The sequence below is a fragment of the Pongo abelii genome, chromosome 11 (genome assembly GCF_028885655.2).
Source record: "Pongo abelii isolate AG06213 chromosome 11, NHGRI_mPonAbe1-v2.0_pri, whole genome shotgun sequence".
NCBI lineage: Eukaryota > Metazoa > Chordata > Mammalia > Primates > Hominidae > Pongo > Pongo abelii.
The window spans coordinates 73,169,987-73,183,544 of NC_071996.2; the positions used below are offsets into that span (position 1 = coordinate 73,169,987).

The 13,558-nt window shown below is 40.7% G+C and overlaps 1 protein-coding gene and 1 pseudogene across 2 annotated transcripts in view; one reads left to right on the plus strand and one right to left on the minus strand.

The window, feature by feature from the left end:
* Positions 1 to 13,558, plus strand: part of MYO3B (myosin IIIB) — a 460,851-nt gene that overhangs the window by 401,355 nt on the left and 45,938 nt on the right. The window lies entirely within an intron of this gene.
* On the minus strand, positions 6,357 to 7,437 carry LOC100432132 (high mobility group protein B1-like; annotated as a pseudogene).

Consider the following 13,558-nt stretch of genomic DNA (forward strand, 5'->3'; position numbering starts at 1 on the left):
TCTCCCAGCACACACACACACCCTTGTTGCTGTCACTTTCCTCTCTACTTTCCTGAAGGCAGCAACTACCAGGTACAGAAGGTAATCATTAAATCCTCATTAGCTGCTCTTGAGCCAGCTGAATTTGTGGTGTGAAGAGGATCTAAGGACAGTGTCGTGCCCCAGGCTTCTGAGAAAGAACCTGTGCAGGAGAGCGACATAGACATGGGCTCTGGAGCCTGATGATCACATCTGGCTCTGATATTGAGCCATGGGATCTCAGGCAAGTAAGTTACTTACCCTCCCCAAACCTAAGTTTTGATTTCTGTAAAATAGGAACAGTAACCATCATTTTGCAGGGTTGTGGTGAAGAGTAAAGATAGTACATGCCAATCACACCAGGTAGGAGGTGTTCCAAAAATGATAGTTTTTGCACTACTGCCTTAACTAAAGACGGCCAGATGATTGATGGGGATCTTGTGGGCACTGGAGACATGAGTTGTCTGGTGCAGCCTTAGATGAATTACAAGGTAGAAGCCATTATTAGCTTTATGTCTCTGCTGCATCTTAATTTTGCCCCTTTTTTCCTTGTTTACTGTTATTCTCTAAGTGCTTGTTTTTGTTTTTGTTTTATGAGACAGAGTCTCACTCTGTTACTCAGGCTGGAGTGCAGCGGCGTGAACATGGCTCACTGCAGCTTTGAACCCCCAGATTCAAGCAATCTTCCCACTTCAGCCTCCTGAGTAGCTGGGACCAGGCACATGCACCACCACAACTGGCTAATTTTTGTATTTTTTGTAGAGATGGAGTCTTGTCATGTTGCCCAGGCTAGTCTTGAACTCCTGGGCTCAAGCAGTCTTCCTGCCTTGGCCTCCCAAGGTGCTGGGATTATAGGTGTGAGCCACCATGCCTGGCTTCTGCGTGCGTTAAGGGTATTCCCAGCTATCCAAGGTCCCCCAGCTCCAAAGAGCATGCCATCTGTGCCTTCGTAGCCTTCCCTTCTCACTGTTATTCCAACCAACTTTCTCCTTGCTCAGCTAGCCTGATTAATGAATGAGGCTTCTGTGGTTGTGGTTGCTAAGGAATCCACTCTCCCAAATGTAGTTGCGTCTTAGTGAGGACCTTTTACAGTCAAAATACCTGAATCCAGGTGTTTCTAACATTTTCATCATCTATTACACCTTTTATTATTCTCTGTCTTCTTGATGCTATATTTTGAAATGGATATCTTCTCCCAAGGGTAGGATTTGTTTAATAAAATTAACTTTCCTACTTCATTAATTATAGGAATGGTTGCCATTAGGGCTTAACCCAAGAGCGTGATACAGTCAATGTTACCACACAGAGTAAGTTAGTTTCTGGCCAAAAGGAAAAAAAAATTTGAAGTACTAATTAGCCTGTTTGTGATTCTGGCTGGGTTTGTTGTAAAACTGCAAATAATTCAAGTCCCATCACAACCTTTCTGAAGGGCACCCCTACCTGAACTCCCCCAAAAGCTGTCACTTCAGGTAGAGGCCCTGGAGAGGACTGGCCCGTGAGCCCCTTACCTGGTAGGTGGTCCCTGTTTGACTGTTACCATTTCCAGCCCCTCTGCTTTCTCCTCACCAGAGCTGGCTTTTACCTGAGTTTATCTGGGCCTCAGAGTACAACGTAAATCGTGCAGAACGATGTTTCTAAATGTTCCACATACCTACGCATTACCACACATTCATAATTGGACTTGATTTGGCCATAAATTCCTTAATTCTGACTACATGTTTTCTCCCACCCATAAGGTTTATAGGGGGAAGAAAAACTCATTTAAATAGGCAACTCTTCCTCTGTTCTTTTTCCACCCTCTGCCCCCAAACCACCACTACCCTACAAACCTCTCGCTGCCCCCCAGGGCCTAGAGAAGGCCCTTTAAGGGGATAAGAAATGGTGCATTTTGTAGAAAGCAACCTCCAAGCTGAATTAGGTGAAAGAAGCCATTGTTCTTAACACACATAGTCACCAGCCACAGGCCTGTAAAATAGGCTTAGATTCCTTCAGAAAAGGAGTCTCTTTGAGCAGCCTAGCCCCTTCTAACTAGGTGTACTATCTTCACCTCTTCTTGACCCTCATGAAGTTGGTTTTCTGTCTACACATTTTTCTGCTTAGGCAGGAAAATATGGCTGGGGTGGGGAATCTCTGTTTCAGGAGTGTAGTGCCAGAATTCTGGGCTGTCCAACATTTACTTTGCCCTACTCTCAGCATCCCTGTCTTCTTTGGGAAATCTCACTGTCTAGGTGGGAAGTAGGCTCCATGTTGTCTCTCTCCCACTACAGAGCCACCATGGAACAAACCCTTGAAAGAGGCCCTGCCTCGAGAGCAGCCTGGCCAACATGGTGAAACCTCGGCTCTACTAAAATACAAACAAAATTAGCCGGACATGGTGGCACACCTGTAATCCCAGCTACTCAGGAGGCTGAAGCAGGAGAATCGCTTGAGCCCGGGAGGCAGTTGCAGTGAGCCGAGATTGCGCTACTGCACTCCAGCTTGGGCAACAGAGGGAGACTCCTTCTCAAAAGAAAAAAAAAAAGAAGCCCTGCCAAGCTGGTACTCCTCCCAGACTCTGCAGCCAGCCAAGCAAGGAGATGTGGAGGTTGGAGAACAACAGCAGCAAGGCCTGTTTGTATTGCCTGGCCCTCCAGAGTACCCCTGGATCCTGCCTATTGTCCATGCTGGGTTCTCAACCCTCCCATCAATTCTATGAGTCCCTGACTTCCTTCCAGTGAATTTCCTTTTTGCATAAGGTGGTCTCAATTGTTCCCACCCTGTCTAGTGGTTAGGGGAAAAAAAAGAAAAGATGGTCTCAGTTTCTGATGACTACAGTCATGAACCCTATATGACTGTGGTATTATCCTCAAGGTGAATGAATCTTCTGGACAAGTAGATATAATAATATCTATTATTAGTGCCTCTGTTGCCAACATTTCTGGCCCTGTGTTCTGCTGTTTGTTGCTCACTTAACTAAAAAGCTTCACATTCTAATACAATGAATTAGAATAAGATGGCTAGAGAAAGATCAGGACAATATCAGAGTAGGGAACAAACAATTCTAAAAGGGTCTAGTTGTGCAACCTATTTCTCAACATAGCACCTAAACATAATTATAGCATTTGGGGACAGCTAAAATGATTGATTTTCCAGAAAATATCTGTTGTTTAATTACAGGATCATATGGGTCTTTTGGCAACGAACAGATGCCAAAACAGACTTTAAGCACCATCTTGAGAAACTTGTGATTTGCTTAGTGTGCTTTTAATTTAAAGCATATGGTTTCACATGCAACTCCAGTGTCCAAAATGAAGACATTCACAATGAATCACTCTATTGGAGAAAATGCAGTGCTCTTGGACCAGGTCTTTTGGTCTGTGTATTCAAATGGTTCTGTTTAGAGGCATAAACACAAAGCAGCTCTGCCTGCTTCAGCCGGCTGTTCCTGGGATTCATGAGACATCAAAGGGCCTCACGAACGAATTCCTCTGCAATGCACAGTGCTTGGCACCACGGCCTGCCTCCATCTGAATAAACAGAATGCAGTTTGGTCACTGGAAACTACGATTAGAATGATTAGAAGGCCGAAAAGATCATTTATTTTGTGGCAACTTTTCCTTTTTGAATCTCTCAGCCTTCCAGCTTAGTCTGACACTTCATGGCCCTTGGGGAATCCAGCTCTCCTGTGTGGAAATTCAGAACTGCAGCCTTTATACTAAGAACCACGCTATGGCTACAGGCCACAGACCTGAGTCCGTTGAGACCACATGTGGTGTCTACCTGCTGGTGAGGGATGGCAGTAAGGACACAGAGTGTAGTTGTAAGGATGTGGGCTCTGGACTTACATGGCCCAAATTTGTATCAACAAGCCATTTCCTAGTTATGTGAACTTGGGTTAAGGGGTCCTGGGCTTCAGTTTCAGAATCTATAAAATGGTATAACAGTACAAATCTTTCAGAGTTGTTACGGGAATTAAATGAAATTACCCATGTCCAGAGCTAAGCTAAGAATCTAGTACCTAGTAAGCTATAAAACTATAGTTAACCATTATCGTAATTATAATTACAATTATTGTTAGAAATAGGTCCTGCCTCTTTGCCTCAAGTCCTTTCATGCCTCTGCTTAAATTCAATGCACATTTAATGAAGTGCCTACTGCAGGTCAGGCCCAGTGTGTTAGATGCTTTTACATACTTCTCAGAGTGCTGTATGGCTTGAAAAATAGCTTTTGTATTTCTGTGTTCATTTTCTTCAGTGTTCCACCCATCCTGTCTTCATTTCACCCTACAGGACATTCTCCCTCACTCCTCATTGTGTTCCTAGTCATTCTTTATCTCTGTACCACCCAGTAGTAAGGACTACATCAAGCTAAAGCATAGAATACTGTTCGTACTGGTAGCACCCATTTGACAATACTCCAGGCAGTTACATCAAAGGAGAGGCATTTCAGAAGGTGTATACAATCTGTTTTATTTTCTGGGTAGAAAATCTATTACTCCCAAAGATTTGTAGTAGCTCTTTACATATTAGGCACAGTAATCTGTTGTCAAATATAGCTGTTACAAGTATTTTTTTTCTATTTATCACTTGTTTGTTTTTACTGTTAAAAGGGATTTTTTTGCCTGTAATCCCAGCACTTTGGGAGGCCAAGGCAGGCAGATCATTTGAGGTCAGGAGTTAGCGACCAGCCTGGCCAACATGGTGAAACCCCATCTCTACTAAAAATACAAAAACTTAGCCAGGCATGGTGGCAGGCGCCTGTAATCCCAGCTACTTGGGAGGCTGAGGCAGAAGAATTGCTTGAACCTGGGAGGTGGAGGTTGTAGTGAGCCGAGATTGTGCCACTGCACTCCAGCCTGGGCGACAGAGTGAAACTCTGTCTCAGAAAAACAGCAAAAAAAGTTCTTTCTGATGTACTCAGCTCAATATTTTAGAGTGCTTGCCCTTAGTCTCATGCTTAGAAAAGTCTTTCCCATCCTGTGATTAAATATTCACCCATATTTGCTTTTATCATTTTTCAAATTTTTTAATATTTAGATTTAATACAAATATCCTTAAAATGTTTATCTTTAAACTATCTAGGATTTATCTAGCAAAAATTATTAAATTCATAAGTCAGCCATGATTGTTGATTATTTTCCCTTCCTGGAGATCTTGCCTTGCTTCTTATGGAAGTGATGGCTCTGGGAAGGCACTAATGAAGGAATGCAAAAATGGTCCACTGGATGTAAACAATAGAGAACTCTGAAGATAAGCCCTTCCTTTTTTTTTTTTTTAACTCTGCAATTATTAGTTTATTAGTATCATCTAGGACTCAGATGTTCAGTATTCCTCCTGAAATTACATAAACAAATGCAAATGGAAATAATCCAAGTCAAAATTATATAACAAAACAACACTCCATCATAAAAGCATGTACAATTATAAGAACGCCATTTTAGAATACTGGCACTTCAAGAAAACGATAATCTGGAAACCACAAAATTACCAAATTGTTCCCTAAACTGCTAAGCAGATAAACATGACTAATGAATGAGTTTGGGCTTTGTAAAGAAAAATCATTCAAATAAATTGAATAATTCATACCGAAATGCAAAGTTTAAGTGTCTTCCTTCCTCCTATCTACTTGGATTTATAAAGGGGCAAACCATAATATGGGAAAATATACCCCATTTTAAAAGCTGGCCCAATTAATTAAAAATACTTTTAATGGAAAGTCTCATTTCCTGAGCAGTCCATATTTAGATAAATGGGAAAAGACATTTATAGCCAGCATTTTCGTAGTCTTCACTGAGACTAATGTCAACAAAAAATTTAATTTGGCAGTCTTATATTCTAAGCTCATGCTTTTGGGGATACATTCTCAGGTCTTCTTTAATGTGGGAACTGCAAAATATCACTGCCATTACATGGTAATGGGAGTTAAAAGAATAGAGTCTTCGTGTAAAGGATAAAGCATACTTTTCTATTAGTCCTTTAAGGACAGACTTTCAAAATGTTTGCTTCTAATAATCCCATGCTGTCAGTAGATTGATTACTCATCAGTTTGTAAATATAAGTGGGCTATGTGAAATTTCTTAACTGATCAAGATTTTGGATTTTCAGTTACGGATGAAAACTATCTCAACTTAACTTTACCCCCATTGTGATATCCAGGGTGCATAGACAAAAGTTTTTTATTAGCTAACTATATGAAAGGATAAACGCTGTAATAATTCATGTGATTCAAAATGGGCAAAAGCAAAAGACTAGCTTCCCCTCAAGAAGAAAAATTTCAGACCTATGAAAAGGACAACAATACTAATAAAAAAAATTGTATTTACTTAGAAGCATTCAGAATGTCAACAAGACAGCTGCAACTTTTTATTTTGCAATTACAGAGTGGTATTCAGTTAACAGAACAACGATTATTTCATATAAGCTGCATCAGAGACAACTAAAGATGAAAAACTACCATCCCCATATATAACTAATTTGTGCTGTGCACCAACAAGAACCTGCTTTAAATTTCCATACCAGTTTACAACCCCCATACTGTACCAGGCAAGGTTAGTGGCTATTGAAAATACCACCAGGACAGGGCTATCTAAAGACACATTTGGTAGTGTGTTAACTGTACAAAAAAAGACACTGTACAGTGTAAAAACAAATCTTACACAGCCTTACATTTTAATTTTTTTCTTTAAAAGGAGTGAGTTGTATACAGGGGGGTTAAATGCTTTATAGACAAGGAAAACTAGGCTAGAACCAACTTATTCATCATCATCTTCTTCATCTTCCTCATCTTCCTCCTCTTCCTTCTTTTTCTTGCTTTTTTCAGCCTTGACAACTCCCTTTTTTGCTGCATCAGGCTTTCCTTTAGCTCGGTATGTAGCAGTATCATTTTCGTATTTTTCCTTCAGCTTGGCAGGCTTCTTTTCATAAGGCTGCTTGTCATCTGCAGCAGTGTTATTCCACATCTCTCCCAGTTTCTTCGCAACATCACCAGTGGACAGGCCAGGATGTTCTCCTTTGATTTTTGGGCAATACTCAGAGCAGAACAGGAAAAAGGCCATAGGAGACTCTTGGGTGCATTGGAATCCTCGAACTTCTTTTTTGTCTCCCCTTTAGGAGGGATATAGGTTTTCATTTCTCTTTCATAATGGGCCTTGTCCACCTTTGCCATATCTTCAAATTTTCCTTTCTCTTTAGCAGACATGGCCTTCCACCTCTCTGAGCACTTCTTAGAAAACTCTGAGAAGCTGACTGAGGCATCTGGGTACTTCTTCTTAAGCTCCTCCCGACAAGTTTGCACAAAAAATGCATATGATGACATTTTGCCTCTCGGCTTCTTAGGGTCTCCTTTGCCCATGTTGAGTTATTTTTCCTCAGCAAGGCACAGAGTCGCCCAGTGCCCGTCCAGCTCTCACTTGCCCCAGCACTGTCTCTATGGAGCTCAATGTACTGCAGTGGCTGTGAGAGTGGGAGCCAGGCACAGCCTCCTCACCCTCTCCGCTCTGTAACATTACCCTTCCTTGTTTTTATATAGTTTAATGATTTGTACCAATATACTGTAATAGCTTAGCCTTTTAATTTGGGTTTTCTGCTGCCCTTATAACAAAGTTTTGAATACAGAGTGAATCACTGTTAATAGGATTTGTCTTCTCAAGTGTGCTAGGGCAGGAAAAAAAGTTAAATTCACTCTTAGGTCCTTTTTACTTTTTGCTTCTGCTGTTCCCATTCCAGCCAAGGCTTTCCTCACCTCAGTTGGACTATTATAATGTCCTTTTTGATTCTCTTCTTTCACTCTCTCCTCTAAATTATTCTGCATGCCACTGCCGATTACTATATGTCATCCTCCTGATCAGAAGCTCCAATGTCTCTCCAGAGCCCATGGGATAAAAGACAAAATCTTTAAGAATGACTTCTGCCAGGCGCAGTGGCTCACACCTGTAATCCCAGCACTTTGGGAGGCCAAGGCGGGTGGATCACCTGAGGTCGGGAGTTCGAGACCAGCCTGATCAACATGGAGAAACGCTGTCTCTACTAAAAATATAAGATTAGCCAGGCATGGTGGTGCATGCTTGTGTAGTCCCAGCTACTCAGGAGGCTGAGACAGGAGAATCACTTGAACCTGGGAGGCAGAGGTTGCAGTAAGCCAAGATCGCACCATTGCACTCCAGCCTGGGCAACAAGAGCGAAACTCTGTCTCACAAAAAAAATAAACAAGCAAACAAAAAAAAACTTCCAAACCTTCATAAACTTTATTTTCCTAAAATCTCCACTTCCCTGCCCCTGAAATCAGTGGTGACACTAGGGGAAGGCCTGTGGGCACTTTAAGCACCCTCAGAATACATTACCTAGGTCCATGAAATCCACCCCCACCCATAGAAGTCTTAGTATTGTTTGAAATTGAAAATATTAATTGTCCATATAAGTGTGAAAGAAAGCATCTTTAGGAAACATTGCTATTTTGAAAAAAATCTAGTAGCATATTATTATCTAAGGAAATACAAAATACTATGCATTTGCTATATAAGCCATTTGATAGCCCATAAAATATTTTTTATTCTGAAAGATTGTTTTTCTAAAAGTCTTAAAACTTTCATATTTTTTCTCTTCTCATTATTCCTATGGCATAGATTAGTGTCACTGATATCCCCAGATTTCATAGATGAAAGAGTCACACAAACATCAGCCACCTTTTTTTCACCACAAAACAGGAAAACAGTAGTTATTCCCAATCCAACCGTCTTTGGGATTTAGGATGACAGTTGTCTACTTCATATTGGGTAAAGATTTTGTGTGTTTTTAGGCAAAGGTTTTGTGTAATCATTCAAGAAAATTTTTGGTTTGGTTTTAAAATGCTTAGAAAAACATAAATATTCATCAGTAGAAATTTGTTAACATGATGGCACATCCATAAAATGGAATACTATGGAACCATGAATAAGAATGAGACAGCTATATCATCACGGACCACATAACAATGTTGTGATCAACAGTGAACCACATGTAGGATGGTGGTCCCATAAGATTATAATACCCTATTTTTGCTGTACCTTTTCTAAGTTTACATATGTTTAGATACACAATTTTTTTACCACTGTGTTATAATTGCCTACAGTATTGTGTACAGGAACATGCTATACAGGTTTGCAGCCTAAGAGCAACAGGCTATAACATATAGCTTAGGTGTCTGATGGACTATATCATCTATGTTTGTGTAAGTACACTGTAGGTTATTCCAACAAAGACAAAATTGTCTAATGGCACATTTCTCAGAACATATCCTCGTTGTTAAGCAATGCTTGACTTTATGCAAAAGCCTCCGTGTTATATTGAAATATGAAAAAAGCAAAGCACAGAGTGTGTAAATATGCTCACATTTGAGGGTTTTGTTTTTATTTTTATTTTTGTTTCACAGGCAGGAGATGTAGCCTTAGAATTGTGTGTATATAGAATAGTTCACACAAGATAGTAATGGCAACAGTTTCCTCTGGAGCAAGGGCTAGGGTTCTGGGGAGGACTTATTTATTCCATAATCTTTGGTGCTGTTTAACTTTTTTCCTATACCTAAAGTGTGGGAATTTTTTCAATTAAAACTGTTAATTAAACATTTTAAAAATAAAATTTATAATGAAATTTTACCGTCATTTAATGACCCTTAAGCTAACAGGGAAGTGAACTCTATCAACAGATACAGAAACCAACTAGGTCAGCACCTTTGAGTTAGAGAGTAACAATAATTCTTTCTGAAACAGAAGAACATTCTTCAGTGACTGCATATCATTCAGAACTTAAGCAACAAAAAAAAGACAAAGCAGGGATAGAAAAGCTATAATAATGCAACCCAAACCATTTCCTTCCAGAAATGTGGGAAAAGAAAGTAGAAGAGAAGGTGACCCTTAAGGAACATGGTATTCCAGAAACAGGTCACACAATGCAGTTGTGCACATGTATAGCAAGTTAGCTAGTTCTCAAGTCTCCATTTTTGCTGATGGTAGAAAACAATCTGGTAGCTTCCAGGTAAACTCAATCACTTCCAGGATTTTTCACAGCCTCTCTTTAATATAAACACTCAGTTAATTTAGGCTTCTCCTCCCTCACACTTCTTCTCTTATCCCCTTCTTAGCCAAATTTTGAAACATTTTTTACTGTACCTGTTATCTATATTTCCCCCTAGAGAACTCCTTTGGGTCCTATCGCTCTCCTGAAACACATTATCAGGGTTGCCAAAGACCTCCAGGTTGCCAGATCCAGAGGGTCTTCTCTGTCCTTTTCTCATTCCACCTCTCAGCAGCATTTGACAAGGCTGACCCATGGTTTTCTTAAACCACTCTCTTCTCAGCTTCTGTGAAGACTCACCCTTCTGGCTTCCCCCCAGCCTCATGGCTGCTCTTTGTTTCCTCCCAAACCTCTAAATGCCAGCGTTCGTCAGGCATCAGAGAACCTTTTTTCTTCTCCCTTTACATTTATTCTCCAAGCCTGAAATTCCACTGATGTGTTGATGATGCCCCAGTTCATATGTCCAGCCCAGATTTTTTCTCTGGATTTCAGACACACACAGAGCTTCCTACTTGATATCTCCACTCAGATATTTCCAGGGTATCCTATGCTTAGCATGTCCAGAACTGAACTCTTGATCCCCTCACATCTTGAAAACCTTAATCCTCCCTTGGTATTTCCTGTTTTAATAAGTGGCATCATGTTTGGCCGGGCACGGTGGCTCACGCCTGTAATCCCAGCACTTTGGGAGGCGATGGGGGTGGATCACCTGAGGTCAGGAGCTCAAAACCAGCCTGGACAACATGGTAAAACCGCATCTCTACTAAAAATACAAAAAAAATTAGCCAAGCCTGCTGGCGGGTGCCTGTAATCCCAGCTACTTGGGAGGCTGAGGCAGGAAAATTGCTTGAACCTGGGAGGCAGAGGTTGTAGTGAGCTGAGATCATGCTACTGCACTCTAGCCTGGGTGACAGAGTGAGACTCCATCTCAAAAAAAAAAGAAGTGGCACCAACGTCCATCCAAGGATTCAAGCCAGAAGTCTGGAAGCCATTCTTGCTGGTCTCCTTTTCCTCATTTTCCACATCCAGCGCATCAACAAGTTCTGTTTTGGCCTTCTGCGTACATCTTGATTTTGTCCGTTTCTCTTCCTCTTAACTGCCACAACCCTGGTCTAGATAACCATCGCCTCTTACCTGTAGTAGCCTCCTCACTGGCCCCCTCACTTCCCCTCTTGTGTCAGTACGTATATGGGACTCCCACCAGAGACAGTGATCAGTGTTGAAGAAATAAACTGCTTCATGTCTTTTTCTTCACATTTTCCTTCCATAGCTTCCCACTGACTTAAAAAAAAATTCAAACACCCTCCCTGGCCATCAAAGCTCTGTATGACATGTCCGTACTCCATTTCTTCAGCTTTACCTCACATCATGATCCCCTTCCTCACTACATTCTAGCTGCACTGGGCAGATCTGATCTGCCTCCAGGACGTGGAGATGGCATTTGCATTATGCTGTCCTCTCAGCCTAGAACACTTTTCTCATTCTTCAGGCCTCAACCATCAACTCTTCAGAGAGGCCATCACCCACCACCATATCTTCGAGTTCCTTTTCCTCTGTAATTTTGACTTAAAACAACCTATTCTTTTCCTAGCCTGCAATTATTGTTTATAGTTGAACTCCATCACTAGAATGAATGAAATCTCCATGAAGGTATGAGTCATGTCTGTCTTGCCCACCTAATACATTCCTAGAAAGTGACACATGGAGGACATTCAATCAATGATGAGGGTTGCTGTGGATTTAGGAATGCGTAAATATTTGTGACATTTTCTCTAACTCTGCTATGGTGTTCCTTATAAAAATAAAATACAGGCTGGGCGCGGTGGCTCACACCTGTAATCCCAGCACTTTAGGAGGCCGAGGAAGGCAGATCACCTGAGGTTGGGAGTTCAAGACTAGCCTGACCAACATGGAGAAATCCTGTCTCTACTGAAAATACAAAATTAGCCAGGCGTGGTGGCACATGCCTGTAATCCCAGCTACTGGGGAGGCTGAGGGAGGAGAATCGCTTGAACCCAGGAGGTGGAGGTTGCTGTGAGCCCAGATAGCGCCATTGCACTCCAGCCTGGGCAAAAGAGTGAAACTCTGTCTCAAAAAATAAAATAAAATAAAATAAAATACAAGTAATAAATATGCTCTTCTCTTAATAAGTAATTATCGTCTGGGAGGGAAAGCATTCATGAGTAGAAATTTATATTCCTATTTTTCTCAGTTATAATAAGTCAAATTGTATGAGATTGTTGCTATTAGATAGTTTGTTACTACCAAACAACAATTTCAAAAGGTACAAACTAATAAAGTGTACATATTTAGTTTAAGCTATTGTATCAGTAGGGATAGATTAGATTATGATGCGGAAATAAAGAATCCCCACAACTTCGTGGCTTACAACCACCAAGGTTTCTTTCGTATTTGTGCTATACTATGTGGGTCAGCTGTGGCTCTGCTCTGTGTCCTCTTCACTCCAGACCTCAGGCTGATAATAGCAGTTTTCATCTAGATCATCCTGGGGGTTATGGCAGAGACTTGGCAAACCACACTCCAGTTTCTATCTACAAATACACATATCCTTTTGGCCCACATTTCACTAGCCAAAGGAAGTTTCACGACCATTCCTGAATTCAGCAGGGTAGAGAAGTGAATCTTTCTGCTGGGAGAGGCACTTCAGGGATAGGAACACAAATATTTAGTGTAAAAGTAATACAGTCTATCACAGTTAGCCTGAGCAGCTACTGTTTTCACCTGGTAGTAGTTAGCTACATTTTAATTATTAATATATATCCTAGCAGTAAATAGGACTAGGCTTATGCCATTTAGCCTATTCATAAATGCAATATTATGTGGTAAAAATACCTACATTAGTGTTCTGACCTGTATTTAGCATTTTATAATAATGTAGGTTTCTTTTATTTAGTAGACACTCTAGGTAAAGGAACAAAGTTTGTAGAAATCAGGAATTCTAAAGTATAATAGAAATCCCTCTCCTTTGCTTGTTGATTTGAAAGATATGTTTTGTGAAGGAGAAGTAATGTAATTGGGGGTCACTGACTTTTGATGTTCTGTTTTAAATTTGTACACTTTAAAGGATACCTATAGACAAAATCCAGAAATGCTTATGAAGTTGCCTGAAATTTAGGGACAGGTACACTTCTGGAGGTTTCCTATTCTAAGTTAATCCCATGATGTAAACAATAGTTATAGGTGAGGCAAAGGTTGCAGTGAGCCGAAATCAGGCCACTGCACTTCACCCTGGGTGACAACGTGAGACTCCATCTCAAAAAAAAAGAATAGTTACAGACATCAGAATGGTTTGGGAGCATATGGATTCTGGGGTAATTTTATTACTTACTTGCTATGTACCTTCTCTTTCTACAAGATACAGATATGTATATGTAAGTGCCACAGACTTCTGAGTACAGTTCATGGGCAACAAAAGAACTGATAATCAATTAATAGACATTAAAAGGATGGTAATTTGTAAGCATTACTTTGACTTCCCAATGGGATTATACAAG